Source organism: Nothobranchius furzeri, chromosome 1 (assembly GCF_043380555.1).
Source record: "Nothobranchius furzeri strain GRZ-AD chromosome 1, NfurGRZ-RIMD1, whole genome shotgun sequence".
NCBI classification, from domain to species: Eukaryota; Metazoa; Chordata; class Actinopteri; order Cyprinodontiformes; family Nothobranchiidae; genus Nothobranchius; species Nothobranchius furzeri.
This window is the reverse complement of record NC_091741.1, coordinates 26,197,533-26,223,370: the sequence shown is the minus strand read 5'-3', so window position 1 is coordinate 26,223,370 and position 25,838 is coordinate 26,197,533.

The following is a 25,838-nucleotide window of genomic DNA, read 5'->3' as shown; positions in this document are numbered from 1 at the left end:
ACCAGGACTGCCTTCCTGGTAGCGCAGCGGTTCTGGTGCCCTACGGTGTCGTCTGACGTTCGAGCTTTTGTCTCCTCTTGCCCAGTGTGTGCCAGCGTCAAGTCACCCAGAACTCCTCCGGCTGGACTCCTGCAACCTCTACCTGTTCCCTCCAGACCTTGGTCCCACATTGCAATGGACTTCATCACTGGACTACCCAACTCTAAGGGTAAGACTGTGATCCTGACTGTAGTGGACAGGTTCTCAAAGATGGTGCATGCTATACCCCTGCAGAGATTGCCATCGGCTCAGCAACTGGCGGAGGTGGTGGTGCGGCATGTTTTTCGGCTGCACGGACTTCCGGAGAACATCACCTCGGATCGAGGACCCCAGTTTGTTGCAGCTTTTTGGAAGGAGTTCTGCAGACTCCTTGGAATAACGGTCAGTCTGAGCTCTGGTTTCCACCCTCAGACAAATGGTCAAGTAGAGCGCTTTAACCAGGATCTGGAGACCACCCTGCGTGCTATGTGCCTGAAGAACCCCCAGACTTGGTCCTCTCAACTCCCCTGGGCTGAGTATTCGCACAACACCCTGGTTAATTCTACTGGCTTCTCCCCCTTCCAGGCTGCCTACGGGTACCAACCGCCTCTCTTCCCCCATCAGGAGAGGTCGGCTTCCACCTCCGGTCCTGCAGCATTTGTGAGGCGCTGCCGTCGTACATGGACTGAGTACCGTTCCCGACTGGTTCGGAACCAGGAACGGTTCACCTCCGTGGCTAACCGCCGGAGGTCTGCTGCTCCGGAGTACAAGGTGGGTGACAGGGTTTGGCTCTCTTCGGCTGATCTGCCACTGAAGGGGGGTGCCAGGAAGATGTGGCCCCGATTCATCGGACCCTTCCCCATCACCAAGGTCATCAACCCAGTAGCCGTCAGGTTGGAGCTCCCTCGGGCACTGAGAGTCCACCCTGTGTTCCATGTGAGCAAGCTGAAGCCTGAGAGACTCTGTCCCCTGCAGACGCCACCTGCGGTCCCTCCAGCTCCCCGCATTGTGGATGGCGGTCCTGTCTACAGCGTGAATAAGCTCTTGGCCTCGAGGAGAGTGGGCAGGGGCGTCCAATACCTCGTGGACTGGGTGGGTTACGGCCCGGCGGACAGGCAATGGGTCCCAGAACGCCACATCCTCAGCCGTGATCTGATCGATCAGTTTCACCGGGAACACCCCACCCAGCCGAGACGTCCGTCTGGGAGCCGGACTTTGTGAGGGGGGTTATGTTATGATTCGCCCCTTTTTGTGTTTGTGTTTAACTTTTTCTCTGTTGTTTTTGTTCAGGTCAGCTGCAGCTCCTCTCAGGAATCCTCCCCTTCCCTGTGAACCTCCTGGAGTGCTGCAGCTGAACCACATCATCTTGATTGCCCTCACCCTATTTCAGGCCACTGCTGCCAGTCATCAGTGTGGAGTTGTCTTTGCTGAGTTGTACTTGTATGGATTGAGTTTGGTTTTGGTTTTTGGTTCCCACAGTCAGTGGAGGAGGTTTTGTTTATTAAATCTTTTTTGAACTCTGGATAAAGGATCTTTATTCCTGCAAATGGGTTACTGCAGAGGCAAACCGTGACAGTGAGAGGGGATAAATGAATCTGGAACATGGTTGGTTTGGTGAATCTGAGCTCTGATTACAGTAATCTTATTTAAGAAAAACTGCAGGATTTGGCTACACAGGTCAGCGGACACAGAGGAAAATATATTTTGAACTGGGGAAAGCACTGCATTTATGGTTTTATATAACACACCTTGATTGTTTGAATTAGCCGTGTGAATGCTGGCAAAAAATCGATTTCTCGCTCCTCTGACTACTTTTTGATACTGAGACCAAGCCTATCTCATGGCCTCAAAGGATACAGTAAGCCTGTCTTTTATCCATTTACGTTCCAGTCTCCTGCAATTTCGTCTCATGGAACGAGTTTGTTCGTTCAGCCATGGGTCTGACTTGGATTTCTTTCGACTTGATTTTAATGGAGCGACAATATCCATAGCAGCCAGGCAGGATGAATCAAGCACATGAAGTGATCCCTCAACTACAGAAGACGCAATAGTAGAATCATATGGAGCTGCGTTCAGAGTTAGAACAGCGGCAAAATCTGCAGCAGTATTGGGTGTGATTACACGAGAGAAGCTTGGACGGAAATATTCAATAGGAGGGGCATAGTCCAATTTCAAGTTAAACAAAACTGGTGAGTGATCAGAAAAAGTTGCAGGTAAAATGCCAAGATCACAAATTTCCAGCTCATGACAGAAAACCAGGTCAAGTGTGTGTGTATGACCATGTGTGGGGCCATTAACACGTTGGGAGAAGCTAAAAGAGTCAATGAGATCTAGGAAATCCCTTACCAAAGGTTTGTCAAGACAACAGATATGAATATTAAAATCACCAAGCAAGAGTATTTTTCCATATCTACAGGAGGCTTCAGCCAGAAAAGCTGCAAATTCATTTAGAAAATCCTTATTGTAAGGTGGTGGGCGGTAAATGAGAGCACATAATAATGTAGGAGAACGACCCAATTCAAATAAGCTCAATTCAAAGGATAATGGAGTTGATTGAGGGGTAATCGGAGTGCAGATAAGATCTGATTTGAATATAGTCAATAGGCCACCGCCCCTGCGATGTGCTCTTGGAATGTTAATGAAGGAGCATCCAGGAGGTAACAGTTCGACTATTGAGGCTGAATCCCCAGGGGTGATCCATGATTCAGTGGCGCATAAAACATCCAGGCTATTGTCCTGGAAGAATTCCTTTAAAATAAAAGTTTTATTTACAACCGATCTGGCGTTGATCAGCGCAAAGCGAGTCGACTGAGTATCCAATTGTAGAGAAAGTCCGTTTCCATCAGATCTTGCGACATACCGCAGGTTGGCGGGATTTCTTCCCCGCTGAGTGAGCCGGCCAGAACGAGAGCAGCCAAAACGCGCGTGGGCACCCGACCGGCGAATCATCCTCACATCCCGTGCGCTCATGCAGCTCCCCGCTCCGAGAGCTCCCAGCCGGCAGGACATCCTCGTTTCAGACGCAACCATGGAACATTCAGTTCCGTGTGCTCCCGGTAGCAGCGAGATCGGCCCAACGCAGTTGAGATGACGCTGGATCCGGCACATCACAGTCACGGAGCAGCGCTCCGATATGGCCTCGCCGCGCCGGATCCTTCGGAGCTGAACGAAGAAGCCGCCTCGCTTCCCCCGTTTCCTTCTCCACGGTCTCCGAGGCAGCGGCAAACCAACAGGCATCACAAGCCTGAAGGCTTGGCTAATATCAGACTCCAGCGGCGGTGGGAACGCATGGGGCCCTAAAGTTAGGTTAGCGTCAGTCTCCAGCGGCGGTGGAAAAGCGGGTCCCGCAGTAGAATACTGGAGGTTGTCCATTCCAGACCGGATCGAGAGCAGGAAGTCCCGATCATACACCAGCAGAGAATGAACACTATATATCGAGGAGACCATAAAATAGAAAAGAAAAACCATAGAATAGAAAAGAAAAACAAAAAAGGTCGGGAGCCGAGCAGACACGCAGCCGATCAAGGGCGCCACCTTGACTTCAACGTCGACTCTCACAAAACTGTCTGCTTGACCCTTAACAATCTGGGTTCAAAAAGGGCTGATGAATGAAATAATGGGATGGAAGCTAGATGTTTTAGAAGAACCTTGTGAGATTGGGCATGTGAAGTCTGGGTGGTAAAATCACTTTGGCTGTATGTTTATGTTTATGTATTTAGCAGACGCTTTTGTCCAAAGCGACTTACAAGTGATAATCGGCATGTTGCCCTTGAGGCTAACAACAACAATAACAACAACAACGTGACATCAGTCATGGAGAGGAGGGAACAAGGAGTGGACAGTAGAGAGGGGGGACGGGTGCAGACAAGGTGCTAGTTTAGAAGATGCTCTCTGAAGAGCAGGGTCTTCAGGAGTTTCTTGAAAATTGAAAAGGAAGCTGCAGTTCTGGTAGTGCTTGGAAGGTCATTCCACATTTGTGGAACGATGCATGAGAAGAGTCTGGATTGTCCTGAGCGTGGTGTAGGCACTGCTAGCCGACAATCCTGTGATGAGCGGAGCAGCCGGGCCGAGACGTAAGCCTTTGGAAGAGGATTCAGGTAGATGGGAGCCGTACCATCTCGGACTTTGTATGCTAGTGTTAGCAATTTGAATTTGATGTGTGCTGCTAGCAGTAGCCAGTGGAGCTCAATGAACAGAGGGGTGACGTGTGCTCTTTTTGGCTGATTGAAGACCAGACACGTTGCTGCGTTCTGGACCATTTGAAGAGGTCTCACAGTACAGGCTGGAAGACCAGTTAGAAGGGCATTGCAGTAATCGAGGTGGGAGATGACAGTAGATTGCACCAGGAGCTGGGTGTCATGTTGTGTTAGGTATGGTCTGATCTTTCATATGTTATACAGCGCAAAGCAGGATGAACGGGCAACAGAGGCAACATGATCTTTAAAGGTCAGGTGTTCATCAATCACAACACCCAGATTTCAAATTGCCTTTGAAGGAGCCAGAGATAGGAAGTCATTTTGGATTGAGATATTGTGCTGTATGGATGGTTTTGCTGGGATGACAAGTAGTTCAGTTTTAGAGAGGTTGAGTTGGATATGGTGGGATTTCATCCATTTTGAGATGTCAGAGAGACAGTTTGATATTCGTGCAGAGACAGTGTGGTCGTCCGGTGGAAATGACAGATAGAGCTGGGTGTCGTCTGCATAGCAGTGGTAGGAGAAGCCATGTGATCGAATGATCTCACCCAGTGAGGTGGTGTATATGGCAAAGAGAAGAGGTCCTAGTACAGAACCCTGGGGGACTCCTGTGGCAAGATGGTGCACGGTAAAGGATTGTCCAAGCCAAGATACACTGAATGATCATCCTGTGAGGTACGATTCAAACCAGGCATGTGCTTTCTCTGTGAAGCCCATGGTAGAGAGTGTGGACAAAAGGAAGCCATGGTTGAGTGTCAAATGCAGCCGATAAGTCGAGCAGGATAAGCACTGAGGATTTGGCAGTCGCTCTAGTTTCTTTTAAGGATTCAGTCACTGCTAACAGAGCAGTTTCAGTGGAGTGGCCCTTTTTGAACCCAGATTGTAAGGGTCAAGCAGACAGTTTTGTGAGAGGTATTCTGTGATCTACTTGAAAGCCACCCTTTCAAAGATTTTGGACAGAAAAGGGAGGAGAGAGATAGGTCGGTAGTTCTCCACATGATTTGGAGGAAGAGATGGATTTTTTTTGCAGCGGTTTAACCTGAGCATGCTTGAGAGAGGTGGGAAATGTACCGGATGTCAGTGAAGCGTTGATCACATGTGTGACTGCTGTGGCTACTGTAGGAGCAATAGCTTGGATCAGCTTAGTCTGAATGGGGTCCAGTGGGCAAGTAGTAGGGTGGCTGCACGTGAGAAGCTTGCACACACAGTTCTCAGTGACAGGGGAAAAGGAGGAAAATGATGCAGTAGGGCTTGAGATGGTTGGGCTAGAAGGGGTTTGTGGTGGCGAATGTTCAGGAGTGGCCAGTTGAGTAAACTGTTTGCTTATAGCTGCCACTTTGTCAGTGAAGAATGAGGCAAAGGTGTCAGCTGATAGATTGTTGGCAGGAGTGGAGATGGAGGGTTGAGCAGAGTTTTGAATGTTGAAAATAATTTCTGAGAGTCAGTAGAGCTGAGAATTGTGTCAGTGTAGAAAGCTTTCTTTGCATCAGTGATACTGGCAGAAAATGAGGACAGTAATTCCTGAAATTTCAATAGATCACCAGGATCTTTTGTTTTGCGCCATTTCCGTTCCGCAGCTCTAAGATTGGTGCGTAGAGACCGGAGGGTATCATTTAGCCAAGGGTGTGACTGAGAGGATCTAGCAGGTCTAGTGGCTAAAGGGCACAAGTTGTTAAGACAAGAGCCGAGTGTGGAGCAGAGTGACTCGGTGGCTTCATTCACTTCATAAGCAGACAACGTGCTGGGAGATGGAAGAGTGGAGGCAACAAGAGAGGAGAAGTAATTGGGTGCCAGATTGCGGAGGTTGCTGCGGAATGAGACCATTGGGGAGGAAGCAGTGGACCTCCCTTGTAGTCTTGCTGAAATGGATGAAGTAATGATCGGAAAGATGCAGCGGTGTGACAGAGATTGTGTCTTTGGCACAGTTTCTGGTGAAAATGAGGTCAAGTGCTTTTCCAGCTTTGTGAGTTGGAGGACTTTGTACTAGTTTTAGATCAAATGATGACATTAGTGATAGGAAGCCTGATGAGCTGGGATTGTCCAGGTGAATATTCATGTCTCCAAGGACCACTGTGGGACAGTCGTGCTCAGGAATGGAGGAAAGCAGGGTGTCGAGTTCATCAAGAAAGTCTCCGAGTTGACCTGGTTGGCGATATATGACAACCAAAACGAATTTTTTCGGTACAGTTACCTGGATGGCATGGTATTCAAAGGAGTTGTATTTAGGGATGGGTAGCAACTGACTGTCATGACTGAGGGAAGTTTCCTGACCCAAGACATGCAGAATTCACACTAGGAGACGTAGGTAGGAAAAAATAAATGTTTTATTTTAAGGAGAACTAAAGGTGCACCGCCAGACGTAGCGGTGATGTTGAGCACAGCTCTGGGGCTGGGTTGTGGGGGCTGAAATCCAGAGCTTGGGAGGGTAGCCAGGACTGGGGTGAGCAACGTCAGTGTGAATCCAAAATCCAAGGGAGGTGAGCGGTGGGAGAGCGGGTCGGTCCGGGTGAGGAGGGAGATCAGGCTTGTAGATGAAAAAACCAGGTTATTGCAGGAAAGGTTCGTGGTGAGAATTCATGATGAAGGGAAGGCAGAGGTCATCAAAAAACAACAACGACAAACAAATATAATGCTAGACTAAAGCTGTAGTTTTCTATAGTGGCAAGAGCCACCCAAGGTGAGTAATCTTCCGGCGAGGTGAAATGATCTCCAGCTCCTTGTAAACACATGAAGTAGATGAGGGAAATCATCGCAGCTGGCCGCTCTCCGGAGCCGCCCACCTGCAATGACTTAAGGTGATTAGAGGAATGTGCAGACTCACCCCAGATCCTGACACTGACTGTATATCCATTTGTTGGAAATTAACCACCTCGGCCAGATGCACGAGAAGTGTGGGAGAAAGTGTGGTTAACTGAGAGAGCAGATGGGGTAGCATTGTCACATGGTTTGATCCAGGTCTCAGTGAGAGCCAGTGCATCAAGTGACAGGTGGTTTGCATATGCGGTAATGAAGTCAGCTTTGTTTACAGCCGATTGGCAGTTCCACAGTCCCATAGACAGGTGGGTGTCTTCGGGGGGAGTTGGTTTTAGCAAGCGGAGGTTTTGAAGGTTGCGAAAGCAGTTTGCTGTGTGTGACCTTCCTCTGAAGCTAGTGACCACAGGTATAGGATAATGGCACATTTTGCTAGGTGTTGATGGAGCAGCGTCTGGGTCAAGTTTGTTTGCTCTGTGGACACGCGCAGGTAGACACGTATGTCTTTACACCGGAGGAGCTGAGACACAGGGGCTGACGCTTCAGTTATACCACCAAACTTATGCTGTGCTACTAATTGGAAACAGGTGTTCATGCAGCAGCTGATTTGCAATGGTTGAGACCTAGATCACCTGATGAGTGCTTTCAGGGAGGGCAGAAACAGCTCGTTTACAGCCCCTGATTGCACTTATTGTTTTCAATTGGCCCAAACCGGAGCTACTAGACAACAGGATAACCCACAGATGAGTTTCCTTCTCTTTTCCCAATGCAAGATAGTGCAAAGCAAAAGTTTAAGAAGGCGAAAACAGGCACTAACAGACACTCAAGGCCCTTCGGTGGAGATTCAAGTCTGTTTATGGTTTGATAAGCTAAAGATTTGTTAATAAAACCATGCGATGCAATCGTGCAGAGTCTACGCACCCTTTGTGTGATCTTTGCCCATCCGCGGTCCAGACGAAAGCAGTCCGAGGGGTGAGGTTCACAGAACGTAGGGACCACACGAACCCAAAGAGGCGCAGTTCCCTTAAATTCCGATTTCTAGTCCAGCCATGAGATGCAACCAGGGTCTGGTAGAATGTCTGTCTGAGGTGTTAGGTGGCACTTAAAAGAGCCATTGTGTCTGAAATCACGCGCAAGCATTGCCGAGAGGCTTTGACCTTGGGGTCAAAAGAGAGGATGGCTCCAAATGCTTGCTCACCGGTCGGTCGAACCAGGAAGCAGCTGAAGAATTGGCTGTATCAGGAAGTGATCCAGCCTATATTAATTTCTTGTTTACATATTTAGGCAAATCAGAATTTGACAAGTTTTAAAGGACCTCAGAAAGTCACTCCTTCACTCAGATACTCAGGTTAATTCTCAGTGTGAAGTGAACATGCTTTTAAACATTTATGTAAAGTGAATGTTAAAACCTTAATATTAACCTTATGATTATGAGTATACTGATAGATGAAATAGTTTTAAAAAATCTGGTGTACTTTAAGATCTGAAATCAATCATTGCAGGAAAAGTATTCATTTTAACACACCATTGATTATTGCACACATTATTCAAACACTTTGGGTTGAAACATCTTGCTTATTCAACACATTTGTTAATATCAACCTATAAAGTTGTGAAGTCATTTATGATTCAAGGAAGATGAACTTTATTCAGAGTGAACATGCAGAAAGTCTCATCTTCCTGCAAAGATAAGGAAGCACCTATTATGCCCCCCAGTATTTGGTTGCAAGGTCACATTTCTTGTTAGGAGGCCAGACCGATGTAACTGGATGTCTGACGCAGTTTGTGTCTGGAAATTAAAAGTTCATTTTTGGTCATTATTGATGTAAAGACTTGGCCTTTGGGTATGTTACAGGTGTGTGAGGTTGTGAGCTCCTGACAAACTCTTTCATCTTCCGTCGAGAGCTGCACTGATCTTTCCAGTTTATGAGTCACAGGTAAAGCAAAAGGATCTACAAAACAGGTGATTACACTCTATAAAACAGCAAAGGGGCATGCACAAAACATCCAAGATACTGATATTGCCAATCAGCAGTAGCAGAACCCTGGGGAAATTAGGGGTTCTGTTCAATTCAGACAATGGTCAAGTAGACAATAAAAATGTCTGCAACATCTTGCAAAAAGATTGTTTGCAATGCAAAGAAAAGCCCTTAAATAACATCTGTTGATATCCAGGTCTCCCTCAAAGAAAGTGGCATGGCTGTTTCAGGAAGCCCAATAAGGATGCATGTTTTTTAAAAATGGGCTACAAGACTGATTTGCCAGAAGGCTTTGAATATGCAAATGCCACAAAGCATGGTGCATGCTGCATGGTGGAGCAGTGGTTAGCACTGTTGCCTCGCAGCACGAAGGTCGCAGGTTCGAAACTCGGCTGTGGCCTTTCTGCGTGGAGTTGCGTGTTCTCCCCATGCATGAGTGGGTTTCCTCCGGGTACTCCGGTTTCCCCCACAGATCACAACATGCCCTACAGGTTATAAACTGTAAGTCGCTTTGGATAAAAGCATCTGCTGAACAAATAAACATAATAAACATAAACATCTCACTTACAATATGCCAAACAGCAAAAATAATAGCCTCAACATTTAAGGAACAGAATCTTTTGGAATGATGAGACCAAAATTGAACATTTTGGCCACAACCTTAATCGTTATGTTTGGAGAACAGTCAACAAGGCCTGTGGGGAAAAATGCACCGCTCCAACAGTGAAATATGGAGGTGGTTCACTGATGTTTTGGGGATCAGCAGTAGCTCAGGATGTAGTTGTCCAGTAATTAGAAGGTTGCAGGTACGATCTGGCATTGACCAGAGAATCCTGCTGTTGTGTCCTTCGGCAAGACACTAACCTTGCCTTGTTAGCTGGTGTTAGAGGGACTGATGGCGCCAGTGTTCAGTAGACCTCGCCACTGTCAGTGTGCCTCAGGGCAGCTGCAGGTACATCGTAGCTCATCCCCACCAGCATGTGAATGTATGTGTTAATGGGTGGGCGACTGACTGTGTTGTAAAGCGCCTTGGGGGGTTGTAGAACCCTAAGAAGGCGCTGTACAAATACAGATAAGTTCCCATTTACCGTGTGTGAGTTACAGAGGCACTGGAAACCTGGTCAAAGATGATGGAAAGATGAATGCAGCAGCTTATCAAAATATACTGAAGGAGCATTTGTGCTCCTCAGCCTGAAAGCTGCACATGGGTCACACTTGGATGTCCCAACAAGACAATGATCCAAAACACAAGGCCAAGTGGACCTGCCGCTGGCTCCAACAGAAGAAACGAAGGTTCTGAGTGGCCATCTCAGTCTCCTGACCTCAATATCATTAAACCACTGTTGGGAGAAACATGCTGTTCATGACAGACGACCCATGAATTTACAGGAACTGGAGGCCTTTTGCCAAGAACGTTAACATTAGATTAGATACAGAACCTTCTCCTCACCAAAAGACTCAAAGCTGTCATTGATGCTAAAGGGGGTATTAGAAACTGGGCTGTGTAAACATTTTGGTCATTTTGGTATTTTGTTTTGTTTTGAAATCAATTCACATATTTTGTTTACAATGAATGTCTTCACAACATCACTGAGCAAGGTGAAAAAAGCATTGTTTTCACTCATGTTCTTTAAGAAATTGCCAAAAAATCTACTAAATCCACCAGGGTTTGTACTCCTATTTACACAACTGTAAATTATTAGAATAGAACAGAACAGAATAGAATAGAATAGAATATAACAGAACAGAACAGAACAGAATAGAATAGAATAGAATAGAATAGGGCAGTACATACACTTAGAGAATAGAAAAAAATAATACACGTCAATAGACAAAGACAGTAGGCTATTATTGTAACCTTCAGCAATTAAAAAAATGAATAAAAACTGAAAAAATGTATTTTGGCAAGCCAGACTAAATAAACGTATTATTTAATCTGGCATTGCTCCATTGATGGCTCTTGCTTATGGGGTGGGTTCTACCGTTGTCTTTCAAACGATCTCCACATGCTACCGGACAATGAACAACGTGACGTACTTACCACAACGGAATGTCGGTAAATGAGGCTGTCCGCTGTTGGAGAAGGCAAAAACATGTCCCTTCTTTAAAAAAAAAAAAGAACTTAAATACATCTATCTGCTCATGATTCTAATAAATCCCAAGTCCAAATAGTCCAAAATTGATGTAAAAGCCGTTTCAAACGAGCTATCGCCATCTTGATCCTCTCTGTTGCATCATCCCACCCACCAGACGAATAGAGGGCCCTGATTGGTCCACAAAGCAGATAGAGCGCTGTGATTGACCCACCATTGTGAACCAATCACAGGGCTCTATAGGATTGAAACCTCTATAGAGAGCTGTGATTGGCCAGCCAGAATGTTGCTAGGGGTTGTGGAGGTTCCAGTGGAGCGTTCCTAGACCAAAACTTGCAAAGCAAGAATTTGGTCTAGCTCACTAGGCTAGAAAAATTGAGTTTCCAGGAAAAAAGCAGCATAAAAGACACAGACAAACATGTTGGGTATTGCATATGTACTGATATTAATGACTAAAAGGAAAATGCCCATACCCCTACTTCCCACTGGAAGCCTCAGTGGCGCAGAGCGGCAGGAATGTCACTGCTTCAAATAAAATCCATTATAGTGCATGGGGTAGGGCTGTACGATACAGAAAAAAAGCGTATCAATAAAAAAATTCTCATATTGATCGATATCAATAATTATTGAAAACTACATGAAAAATGTCAAAAATATAATTTAAGTGCAGTCCTGGCCGTCTTAGGCCATAACTTTATGACAAAACAAGTTGGTAGCGTTACCAGACTTGTTTTTTATCGTTTCTCTGTTGCAAACCACTGTTGTTTGTTTTTCGTCAGACATGTGAGAATGAAAATATTGCTACACTGGTGAAGTACTGTAACCTTTTTTCGGGAAAATGTATTTAGCCTCTCCTTGCTGCAGCATCTTTTTTAAGTCACACTGCTGTCTGTTTAGGTTTGAGAGGGAAGGGCTTGGTGATTTCGATTGGTTGGGTGTAAGTAATGACTCTAGTATGAAGCTACCCAGTAGGCTGTAATGGAAAAAGGAAACTTTTGCTGAAGTTTTTATTGATCAGTTTTTTCCTATTGAACCACATGTCTATTGATCAAAATATATCATTATTGAATTATTGTCCAGCCCTATATGGGGTGATTTGAACCAGCTGTAATGCGGAAATTTTCAGTGGCGTCCCAGAAGCGGCATGCCACACAGCTACAATGAGCTTCTTTATTTGCCGTTAGCCGTTTCTGGGACATGTCAATTTCTGCAGTTAACACAGAGTTAGTGAGGAAATCACACGATTTCAGTGCAAAACATCTGGTAATTTGAAAATAAAAGTCCATTGCAGCAATGTGATTTCACATCTATGTAGATGACATCTTTACGTGTGACCTCACGGCTTATTTACTCCCTGCATCGTTCCAGAAGTGCAGCGGTGTGTTTTTCATTGCTTCAATCCTGGCAGTAGACAGGAAGAACATCATTTATACCATCAAACCGCAATATCAAACGTAATTTCCTTGTTTTTGATTTAATCGCAGATGGCATAAACAAACCATGACCGTTGAAGTCTGGAGGGATTTTGTGATCTTGCGCGTCCATCGCAAGCCAGAGAAGCGGCTGAGACTCTCCCAGTGTGTACGGCCACGTAGCACAGCTCACGACTAAACCGATGCCTTCTGTATGAAGTAGGGGTTGTATATATATAAACTGTGGAGTTACACAGTCTCGCTGCAGTGGGAATGAGTGACCTATGGTAGCGTTCTGTTTTACATCTTGGATGTCTCAATCTGCCACTAAAAGAGCTGTCCACGGCTGTCCAACGTTAACACTTCCATTTTTGAAGCATTAAAGCTTTGTTGCGCGCCTACCTAAAATTCCACACATGTAGTAGCAGCACATTCTCACACCCAACACGTCGTAAACAAACGCTTGTTCAGTCACCTTCTGCATCAGCCAACAATTTCCTTTTTCGCCACAGCTGCACGAAAAGGGGTCTCCGTTTATTCTAATGCAAATCCCAACGCAGCGTCAGAGTGACGAGATGGGATGTTGCTGGCACTCTACTGAACATGCACATTTGACCCCATCCGGACCTTAACCCTCTTACTGCTTCCAACCATCCCGCACAGTGACCAAACGTTTCTGTCCCAGGCGTTCAGACTGAGAATGTGTTGGTTGGAGGCCCAGGCGAGGGGGAGGTTCGGATGGGGCTAAGGTTCAGATGCGGTGAAATTTGCGTGTTTGTTACGGCACCAGCATAACTCTGACGCCGCAATGGAATTTTCAGTTGGGAAAGCCCCTTTTTGTGTCGCTGTGCTGAAAAAGGGCACTTTCGGCATCAGTGGCTGACGCAGAAGTTCAGAACAAGCTTTGTTTGGGAGTGAGAATGTGTTGACTGTAGATTTTATAGACTGGTTTAAAATGTATGCTTTCGTTCTTTTTTAAACACAGAAACAGTTTTGTTTACCTGTTTGTAGCTACAGTTTCGCCGACGGCTGCCGGCTTCTTCAGGCGTACGCTGATGGTGGCGCGTCACTTCCTTCTCCGTTTATCTGCGGGCAGCAGAGGACGTTGTCGCCCTCTGCTGCCCGCTCTCCCCTCTCCGACGATGCAGTCCCATGCGTGGTCCAGCGAGTAAACTCCGTCGTCCCTGTTCATGGTCCCACATCCACGTCTCCTTATCTCGATTGCTTCCTTGATCCATCTTTTGTATTTTTGTTGTTCGGTGGTTATGATCCGTGTGTTGTCCCAGTCCATTATATGGTTTTCTCTTAAGCAATGTTCTGTTACGGCTGACTTTTTTATTGTACTTTCTGCTTCTTCTTTTGCTGCTCTTGTGTGTTTACGATTTGCCTCTTTCTCGCACTCCTTTCTGTGTTCTATTGTCCGTGTATTGAGTTGGCGTCCGGTTTCTCCTATGTATGTTTTATTGCAGAGTTTGCATGGGATTTCGTAGATGACTCCACATTTTTGTCCAGCTGATATTTTGTCTTTTGGGTGCACTAGTCTGTTTCTAACTGTTGTGTATGGCTTTGTTGGTGTGTTTATGTTGTGTTTTTTCATTGTTGCTCTTATTTTTTCCGTTATGCCTCTGATGTATGGTAGGGTTATCACTGGTTTTGGTTCTTGTCTTTCTGGGTTTCTGGTTCTTTTTTTTGGGTTGTTCTTTGCTTTCTGTTTTTGTTTGTTGTTTTCCTTTGTTTATTGCCCATGTCGGGTATCTGCAGGTCTTTAAAGCGTGTTGTATGTGTTTGTCCTCTTGTTTACGGTCTCTTTCTTCTGTTATTATGTTTGCTCGGTGATATAATGTTCTGATTACTGACATTTTGTGTATGGTGGGGTGTTCTGATGTCCATAATAGATATTGGTCTGTGTGTGTTGGTTTCCTGTATGTGTTTATGTTTAGGGTCCCGTCGGTCTGCCTGGTGATTTTCATATCCATAAATGCTATGCTGCCTTCTGTTTCTAACTCATAAGTGAATTTTATGTTGCCCGTGTCGTCAATATTGTTTAAGTGTTGTGTTAGTGTTTCTGTTTGACCTTTTGGTATGATTTCTAGTATGTCATCCACGTAGCGTTTCCATAGTTTTATTTTGCAGTTTGGGGGGGCGGTGGCTATGGCTTTTTGTTCCAGGTCTTCCATGAAAAACTCGCACAGGGTGGCTGATAACGGGTTACCCATGGCGAAGCCTTCCAGTTGTTTGTATATTGTGTTATCGTATGTGAAGTAAGTGGAGTTAGCTACCAGTCCTATCAGTTGTGCTATGTATGAAGAAGCCGGCAGCCGTCGGCGAAACTGTAGCTACAAACAGGTAAACAAAACTGTTTCTGTGTTTAAAAAAGAACGAAAGCATGGATTTAGAAAGACACAGCAAGAACACACCTAAGATGTTCAAAGAGAAATACGGACAACAAGGAACGAAGGACTTCCGCCGTTTGGAACGATTACACCAGAAACGCGCACGTCTAAGAAACCACCTTCGCTTCTGTTTAAGATGCCGGGACGAAAACATCACACCCACAAGCCTACAGCTGAAAACATCGATCCGGACCCAGACAGCACAAAATATAATAGAAAGAGCACAGAGAGCACTGCTCAAGGAGAGGATAAGGAACGTCATAACCAAACAGAGGCGTGTGGAGGACGAACTGGAAAGAGGACACCTGGACTTGAAAAGGAATTACAAACTTGATAAACAAATGGAGGAACTAATTAAAGGACACATGATGGAAAAACAGGAAAAAGAGTTCATAAAAGTAAAAGAAAGACACATAAAGAAGTTAAACAGACTCATAAACAAGAAAAAGAGGGGAGAAATACAAGGCAACTCCACACCAAACTCATGGGTATGTAACATTTCACAATACAAACTAACAGAAGCAGAAGAGAGCATATTAAAGAAAGGTTTAAACTTTGCAGTCACACCAAAAGAAATACCATATGATGAATTTATTGTAGCAACAGAACTAGCATGTCAACAGATCACAGATGAGGGAAAGAAAGCAGAACTCAGAAATAACATAGTTGGGATATTAAAAAACAGCCAAATTCAACACAGCAATATTACAAAAGAAGAACAATCAGCCATGACAGCTTTATCCAAAAATGAACAGATAATTATTCTACCGGCAGATAAAGGAAGAACCACAGTAGTTATGGACAGAGAAAAATATAAACAACAGATGAAACAGATGCTAGAGGACAAAAATACATATGAAATACTTAAAAAAGATCCAACAGAAAACATTAAGAAAAACATGAAAAAATTACTGAAGCCACTACAGGAAAAAGGCAAAATAACAGAAAAAATGTACAAACACTGGATTCCCACAGCAAACATAACACCAAGAATATATGGAACACCAAAAATACATAAACAAAACACCCCACTTAGACCAATAGTTGACAGCATAGGTACACCAACGTACAACATGGCAAAAGATATCAGCAGAATCATCAGCCCGTTATTAGGAAATACAGACCAACACTGCAAAAATAGTATAGAATTGGCAAAAGAACTAAAGGAAATTACAATAGAAGACAACGACATACTCATCTCACATGACGTCACATCTCTGTTCACAAAAACACCAACCCAAAAAACCATAGACATAGTAGTTAACAGAATCAGACAAGACAAAACTTTACATAAAAGGACAAACCTCACAGCAGACGACATAGCACAACTGATAGGACTGGTAGCTAACTCCACTTACTTCACATACGACAACACAATATACAAACAACTGGAAGGCTTCGCCATGGGTAACCCGTTATCAGCCACCCTGTGCGAGTTTTGCATGGAAGACCTGGAACAAAAAGCCATAGCCACCGCCCCCCCCAAACTGCAAAATAAAACTATGGAAACGCTACGTGGATGACATACTGGAAATCATACCAAAAGGTCAAACAGAAACACTAACACAACACTTGAATAACATTGACGACACAGCAGCATAAAGTTCACTTATGAGTTAGAAACAGAAGGCAGCATAGCATTTATGGATATGAAAATCACCAGACAGACCGACGGGACCCTAAACATAAACACATACAGGAAACCAACACACACAGACCAATATCTATTATGGACATCAGAACACCCCACCATACACAAAATGTCAGTAATCAGAACATTATATCACCGAGCAAACATAATAACAGAAGAGAGAGACCGTAAACAAGAGGACAAACACATACAACACGCTTTAAAGACCTGCAGATACCCGACATGGGCAATAAACAAAGGAAAACAACAAACAAAAACAGAAAGCAAAGAACAACCCAAAAAAAGAACCAGAAACCCAGAAAGACAAGAACCAAAACCAGTGATAACCCTACCATACATCAGAGGCATAACGGAAAAAATAAGAGCAACAATGAAAAAACACAACATAAACACATACAGGAAACCAACACACACAGACCAATATCTATTATGGACATCAGAACACCCCACCATACACAAAATGTCAGTAATCAGAACATTATATCACCGAGCAAACATAATAACAGAAGAGAGAGACCGTAAACAAGAGGACAAACACATACAACACGCTTTAAAGACCTGCGCATACCCGACATGGGCAATAAACAAAGGAAAACAACAAACAAAAACAGAAAGCAAAGAACAACCCAAAAAAAGAACCAGAAACCCAGAAAGACAAGAACCAAAACCAGTGTTAACCCTACCATACATCAGAGGCATAACGGAAAAAATAAGAGCAACAATGAAAAAACACAACATAAACACACCAACAAAGCCATACACAACAGTTAGAAACAGATTAGTACACCCAAAAGACAAAATATCAGCTGGACAAAAATGTGGAGTCATCTACGAAATCCCATGCAAAATATGCAATAAAACATACGTAGGAGAACCCGAACGCCAACTCAATACACGGACAATAGAACACAGAAAGGAGTGCGAGAAAGAGGCAAATCGTAAACACACAAGAGCAGCAAAAGAAGAAGCAGAAAGTACAATAAAAAAGTCAGCCGTAACAGATCATTGCTTAAGAGAAAACCATATAATGGACTGGGACAGCACACGGATCATAACCACCGAACAACAAAAATACAAAAGATGGATCAAGGAAGCAATCGAGATAAGGAGACGTGGATGTGGGACCATGAACAGGGACGACGGAGTTTACTCGCTGGACCACGCATGGGACTGCATCGTCGGAGAGGGGAGAGCGGGCAGTAGAGGGCGACAACGTCCTCTGCTGCCCGCAGATAAACGGAGAAGGAAGTGACGCGCCACCATCAGCGTCAGCCTGAAGAAGCCGGCAGCCGTCGGCGAAACTGTAGCTACAAACAGGTAAACAAAACTGTTTCTGTGTTTAAAAAAGAACGAAAGCATGGATTTACAAAGACACAGCAAGAACACACCTAAGATGGTTTAAAATGTGTCATTGAATCTGTTTTAAATGATTTTGAACTGGACTACTGAAGCCTGTAGTGCAGGGCTATTCAGTTCTGGGCCTGAGGGGGGCCGGATTCCAGCACGTTTTGGTTTTAACTCCATTTCAGCACACCTGATTTCAATCAGCAGGTGATTAACAGGCTTCTGCGGAACCTGATGAGCTGCTGTACAGGTGATTCAACCACTGAATATAGTGTGTTGGAGCAGAGAAACCACTAAAACATGCTAGATACCGGCTCTCAAGATCCAGAATTGAATAGCCCTGCTGTAGTGGATGAGATGTGAAACTTGGTTGCTTGTTTTTACGCTTGCAGCACAATGAGACGTCTGATTTTTTATGAATTGGTTCTATATATGAAAAGGAAACCTGAAATGCTTTTTCATTAAATTCTTTGCCAGCTTCATGACTGTTAGGTTGCATTTCAAATGTAGCTCCAGGCTTCTCTGCAGCTCCGTTAAGCCCTGAGGGCTAAAACTGGCCTGTGTTTTATTTTCTCTTGTTGCATCTTAAATCTGTTCGCACTACATTTATTATGTGCACTCTCTGAACTGATGCTAACACATAGATAAATATTAAAAGTTCACAGCGAGGATAAGTGAAATATAGATTAAGTCAAAGTATTTATTCTGCCTGGAGATAATTTGCTCCAAACCAGGAGAAGAGGCCAGGAGGATATAAATAATCTATATCCTTATATTTAGGTGTTTTTTCCCATGAAGGCTTGCCATAACTGAGAGCTGATCAAATCTAACGCGGAGTTTTTCGTTTGGTTTTCTTAGAGTAGGCAGATTTAATCCTCTGGAGAACATCTGCTGCAGCACAGACAAGTTTTGGGCAGCTGTTGATAAACTAGGAGTTTCCAGTCGTGTCTCATGTGCCCCCACTTACTGTCTCCCCAAGGGGACGTAAAGAGATGTGTGGGGGAGACCGGGAGTTCATCAAATGAGTGGTTTTGCAATTAGGGGAAAGTGAAAGTTACAGGATTGCATCTTGAATCCATTTGGCTTACTTCATGCCTGAGACGGAGGCTCCGAGTACACTTTGTCAGGTTGGATGATTAAGGCGGTCACGGTTTATAACAGTACAATACAGCCGCATTTTCTTCTTCACACGAAGGCACAATCACTGATTAGTTTCTATATTCTTTGGTCTGTAATGCTTTTTAAGATCAAATTCACGTATTCTGGAATGTCCATCTGCTTTCTGGGAGTTTCTTTTCTTCCTGGTTAAAGCTATTTGTTCTGAAGGATATGGCCTCACAGTATGATGACATGTTTAACTCTAATATTGATGTAATCCACAGAAAGAGCATTACCCCACAGCAGCCTACCTGTGGATATGCATTTTAGAGCTTTTGCCCTGCGCCCGGTCTCCTCCTATCAGGCCCCCGCAGCTTTTTCCATCACACAGAAGCAATTTGGTGCATTTCTCCCTGATGGGGTGCTCATCTGCTCTCCCGCTGCAGTCGGACAGCTGACCCTCTGGCCAAGGTGCCTCTTCTGAATGTTTTATTCATACGAGCGGAGCTCAGTAAACTGCTGGAGCACTGCAAAAACGATTGAGTCGCCTTAAGAGAACTGCTTTCCCTGTTGAAATAAGACGTCTTGCATCTCTGTTGCCGTGGCGGCGTGATCTCCGTGCTTCTCCCCACACATCCTTCCAAATTCAGTGATTTTATTGTTACTTAGGTACTTAGAAATCCAAATCTCACGGTTTCTCTCACTCCAACAGATGCCTCCGAACTTTTCTTCATGGTTCCTGTGATGCAGCTACCAGAGGCTCTGTATTCCTATCTTCTAGTAAAACTGCTCTTTACTTCACTCTGGTTTGATCCTTGGGTCCAGTACGGCAGACTGTCACTCAAAAATGCTTATATGCCAACAGGTTTTTGTTTGGGATGAAGCGTATTTTCGGTCCTTTTTCTTAAGTTTTATATTTTCCTGTCTTCTATCTGACATCCAGTCTTTCTTTAGCCACCTGCCTGCAGTAGCTGTGCAACCCTCCATCCCTGTGAGATTTGCCTAGCTTTGCGTCCTGCATCCCAGTATAATACAGGACTCTAAAGCCTGGGGCACACAGAAGACATATCCGCATCACACCTGTGCCATCAGTTTAAAAAGAAGCCATTGTAGTACACAGGGAGCGCAGCGCCACATCCCAGAAGCGCCGGTCCGCACGGAGGTGCTGAAGATAGGCGCCAGTTCTATTTCAAGTGCCCTGGCGCGGCGGTTTACAACACGGTGGAGTACCTTACAGCAGACAGAACGGCTCTACGGTACAAACGCAACCACCAAAACATGGATGAGGAGCTTATAAATGCTTCTTGATTAAGTAATATTGATCTTAAAATGTTCTAAAAAACTTACCCATTTTTAATTAATTAGTCTCACAAAACATGATGGCAAGTCTGACCATAGATAAATAAGAGAGTCACTTTCCGTTTCCTGTTCTCAATGTCGTGGTCTGAGGTGAGTCCTCCTCTCACTGCTGAACCTTCCCTGAGCTTCTCCTGCAGGTGGGAGCGGACCAGCTGCAGTCCATCTGCTCATCAGGTGGCCAGGGACATATAAGCTTCATTCCGTGGATGATTAGCTCAACTTGGGTATCTATGACTCCCAGCCTGTTACTGAAGAATCTGTATAGATACCTTCCAAGTCCTACTTCTAGCCAGTTTTCTAGTTCTTGTGTGTTTTTTCCGAGCCTGCCTGATTTTTGTGACTTGCCTCTTCTCCAGGTTTCCACCGCCACCTTTCACCCTGTCCCGCAACCTATCGGACCAGTCCCACTGTCTCCCAGCCGGTCCCTGGCTGTCCACTCCTTACCAACCACCCCACCTTACCGGATCCTGCTCTCTATCCCGTGCTCAGCTCCTCCAGTCCTCCAGCAACCTGGAAGCCCAGTCTCCTGTGAACTGGCAAGTGTGTCTCCCCCCCCCCCCCCCCAGGTTTCCCCTGGGTGGATCCCCACCCCCCACCCCGCCCGAGTCCCAGCTGGATTTTCCTGCTGCGCTTTTAGTTCATGTTTTACAAATAAAACCTTTCTTACCATATCCGGACTCTGTGAATGATTCTGCATGTCGTGGGTCAGACACCTCCCCCCCAACATGACACTCAAGTCCCATGTGATGTTGTGACTATCGCGTGATTTTCCAAGAAGCACTCAGCTGTGTAGCAATTCCTGTGTGACCATTTGGCTTCCCTAAACCAAGGCACTTCCGTTGCGCATTGTATCTTCTGTGTGTCCCAGGCTACGTTCACACTGCCGGCCTTGACGCTCAGCTCAGATTTTTTTGAGTAAATCTGTTTATTTTGTGTGTGTGGCTGTTCACATTATGACCGAAATGTGACATCAAACTCTCTCCAGTGTGAATACTTCACGGTCCCAGAGCGACCCACATGCACAGAAGACAAGAAACTTATGCAGGAGGTAGGTGTAGGAGACTATTTTCATGTTCAGCCTGCATGAAAAACTCACAGATTATAATCAGAATTAATGGCCTGTATTTGATATTTGGGGCGACGGTGGCACAGGAGTTAAGTGCTCGCCCCGTAATCGGAAGGTTGCAGGTTCGAGCCCCGCTCAGTCTGTCGCTGTCGTAGTGTCCTTGGGCAAGACACTTAACCCACGTTGCCTGCTGGTGGTGGTCGGAGGGACCGGTGGCGCCAGTGCTCGGCAGCCTCGCCTCTGTCAGTGTGCCCCAGGGCAGCTGTGGCTACATCGTAGCTCATCACCACCAGTGTGTGTGTGTGAGTGACTGGTTGTGTTGTAAAGCGCCTTGAGGGGTTCCAGGACTCTAGAAGGCGCTATATCAAATACAGGCCATACAGAATTAATAATTAAAAACTGTTTTTTCAGTGTTCCACACCTTTAAACTTAAATATGCAGACATTTCAAGTTTTCATAATTTTGAAGGAAATTAGGGAGCAACCAAAGCAGTAGCAAAAGGAGTTAGCTCTGCAGCCACACTCCATCGTTGCCTCAGCAGGTCAACAGTGTTGTGTCTGGTCAGTGATAGCACTCTACGTTTGTTAGGCGGGCTTAACACCACAGCTGAAACAGAAACAACAAAGATTTGCTTCTTTTTTGACAGTTTATGGTTGACTGACATCCGCAGCAGTTAGTATGTCACATTGTTCTGATTGGTCCTAGTGCTGTCCAGTTGCATGCAGAGACAGTTTAAAAGACAACTGTAGATTTCACTCCATGAGCGGGTCGTTTCACTGTCTCTAAATTTTCACTTTAAAACAGGCTATAGCATAAATGTTTCACTAAAGCCTCTAAAATAACCTGAACTGTGATCTTTTCATAAATGAGAAGCTCATTGTCTGAATAATATAACAAAATGTTTCCTAGTTAATACAACATAGATATTTATTACACTTGCCATACTTTTACATTTCTTACACTGCTGCACAAAGTGATGCTAATCATAAGTCCGATTTATGAATTCATGTATTTCTACTTACTGTGTGGCTGCATATTAGGGGTAGAGATGTTAAAAGGAGAAACAAATGCTTATTTATGCTCTGAAAACAGAAGAATCGCTGTAGCTCAGGGGTTTTAAATTGATTGTACATCAATATATATTTTAACGAACTGGAAAATCACTCAGTAGCCTCAATTAAAATCTAATGCTGTGGTTTGTTGTAGCGCTGTGCTGTGGCAGCTAAATCTGTTCAAACATGGAGTCCTGCTACTGTTTACATGCTTGTTATTTGCACAGCTGTGTGTTCCTTTGCACGTTTGGCACAATAAGTGTGACAGTATGTTCAAAGTGAACATTTATTCTAAATAAATGTGTTTTATATTCACATATGCAGCTTAAGGGGCTCTGCACACGGGAGGCGACATCGCCTCTCCTCCATTCATTTTCAATGAGACATGCACGACAAAGCGATAATCGCGGGTCTCCCTCCTACTGAGCAAAACGCAAAAAACGTACGTGTGGAATTTTGTGCTCGTGCACGTGTCGTACACAGGCGACCCAGCGACGCGATCCCAGAAAGTTGAAATATTTTCAACTTTTCATCGCTGTCGCTCTGACGAGGACTTATCACCAGAGGTGTCATTCGCTGACCAATGAGCGGACAGGATGCTCCGCACATCTCCGAGCAAACATGGAGGAGAAGTTGATTAGTATTATGTTTTTTAAAGTAAAATCAGAAGTAAGATTTCACATAACTCTAGCAGCACCTTGTGAAACATCATATCCACTGCTTTTTAAACTCAGAACCGCTTAAATAACCTTAATTCCCTCCAACCTGACACAGCCAAACAAAATCAAATCAAATCAAATATACTTTATTAACCCCAGAGTAAAATTAGTTTCAGTACACACAATTCAGAGATCAGACATACATGGGCAAAACACATGACAAGAATTGGTGACTGTGGTCATTCGCAACCCGAGTCGCGCTACCTTAATAGAGATAAGAGGGTTACATGAGGATTGGTTCAGGTGGAGGGGGGAAAAAGGCACTTCAGAGTTACCCTCCCACCAGGAGGGCAGCTTTGCTCTGCAAAAAAAAAAAAAAACACCTCAGACAGATATGCAACAGACTTCAGACAACACAACATAAGTGTCCACTAGGTGGGGTGGTGGGTTGGGACTATCCCCACTTCAGTTCCTGCAGCCACGATAAGCAGCGCATGTCACCTCAGTGTGGATGGAGGAGGAGCATTGAGGATTGGAGGGTTGCAGTGACCCTGGAACGTTTCAGCGGTCTTCCCGCAGTCCCGCCCAGGCTGGGATAGGAGACAGAATTGACTTGCCATAGCGACAGCACATTCCACATATCTTCTGAGGGGGGAGTTTTCGTTGTAGCCTCGCAGGCTCAAGGACGCCAGATTCCGATTAGAAATTGTTTTGGGGCCGGACAGAGATAATTTCCTCTCTGTCTTACAGTTTGTTGGTCCTCAACCTCTCAAAATCCCAATAATGGACATTAATCTATCCCAGTCCGTGCTGATTCGTCCACTCTCTCCTTGATGGCATCCATCTTTTGTGCCAATAATGAATCTCGGCCAAAGTTCCAAGCTTACGATTCATCTCAACAATTCTGTGAGTCTGTGAATTCACAGCGCGGTGCAAACCATCTCTGAGCTCCGGGATCCGGCCGATATTCCTCGACAGCTTGTTAATTTTCCGGTAAGCCAGGCAGCCTCCAATGCCGATCAGCAGGAAACCCGACACCAACACCGCAAATATCCACACGTCTTCAGAGTCCTCCACAGACAGCTGGTCTGTCGCACAGGGGCATCCGGGAGCCCCTTCTCCCGTTCTCATCATTGAAAAAATGTTATCAACTGCATTGAGTGGCCAACTGACGAGATCCATTTTAGTGAATTTCAGTTTCCAGTTTCCAGAAAAAATGCAGAAGCAGCCGTGCACCCAGCACACAGACAGACAAAGGGCCTTGAGGATCAGATATGGAGGAGAGGAAAAGAAAAGCATCTGTACCTTTCAAGAGCCAGAAGAAACAACGGAAGATTCGATTTCGCCCCAGGAACAGAACGCGTAGACGGCTTTGTCGCTGGCCGCTGCCGCGGGTCGCCTCCCGTGTGTCAGGTAATAAAAGCGACAGCGACAAATTTCGCTGATTACTGCCGTTTGTCGCCGCCCGTGTGCAGAGCCCCTAAGAGTGTAAAAATATTTGTTTATTTAAAAAAATATCTCAATAACTGACAAAACTTCATCAAGAATTATTCATCTCAAATACAATAAACGTGTGTTTTTTAACCACGAGTGACATTTTGGTGCATATTACCTTTGGAAATGGAGACGGTGTTTCATCAGTATGTAAAAGATTTACTTTACAAGTTAAAAAGAGATTTTTATGAATTTAAAAAGCAAAATGAAACTGTTTAACAGAGCAGCTGAGGCTTAACGGCGGGGAGGCCAGCTCTAACATAAAAGCGGACTTCTTGGACAACAGAACACCCCTGCTCAGAGCCGGATTAAATAAATGGACTACACTAGGCAGCCCCCCCCCCCCCCCCCCCCCCCATCGATGTTAATTAATGAATTGAAATCTGAAACTTACCAAAGTTACTAATAAAAGTTCATTCACATTTTACATAGCCTAGTCTTTGGTTACAAATTGGTTATTTGTATGCCAAAACAAGTCATGTGTTGCATGTTAAACATTCTATCAGACTATTTTTATATTATTAATTTACACGTCATCATGCAGCTGTATTAAAAGCTAATAAATTATCCTTGTCCATTGGGAGTTTGCCCTTTAACTGGGTAGTTTGTTCAAACCCTGCTCTGTCTGTGTCAGTTGTTGTGTCTTTAGGCAAGGCACTTCACCCTCTTGCATGCAGGTGGTGGTCGGAGGGCCTGGTGGCACCTGTGTACCACAGCCTCGCTTCTGTCAGTGTGACTCAAGGCAGCTGTGGCTACAGTGAAGCTCATCACCACCAGTGCAGTGTAAAAAACTTTGACTATATAAATGTGTGATATAAATATACTTACTGCAGTAAATAGATAAAAACCACTTGGGTGTCATGCAGCTGCAACTGTTGCTTTCTCTGGAGCTTTCGCCACGATGGTTAACCGTGAAGGAGAATGCATAAAGAAGAAGAAAATCCAGCTGATTATAAGTAAAAATAAAACTGCTGGCAACGGGATACCCAGTTTTCTGTACTCCTCACTAATCCAGGTCTAATGATCAGAGATGTTCGGATTCTCTCGTTTGTTTTACCTCATTTTTGCTTCACTCCTGCTGTTTGGTTTATTGGACGACTTTTAAACTTATGCATTGGAGTGCATTATTTCTGCAAATATGAACGTAGTCTTCTTTCTCACGACAGTGTGGGACAAAACAATCTTGTCAGACCCTTTGAGGAGGTTATCTTGGTAAGTGTGAACTTGATCCAGCCTCCATCTAAAACAACTATTAGGTTTAAACTGTATGGTG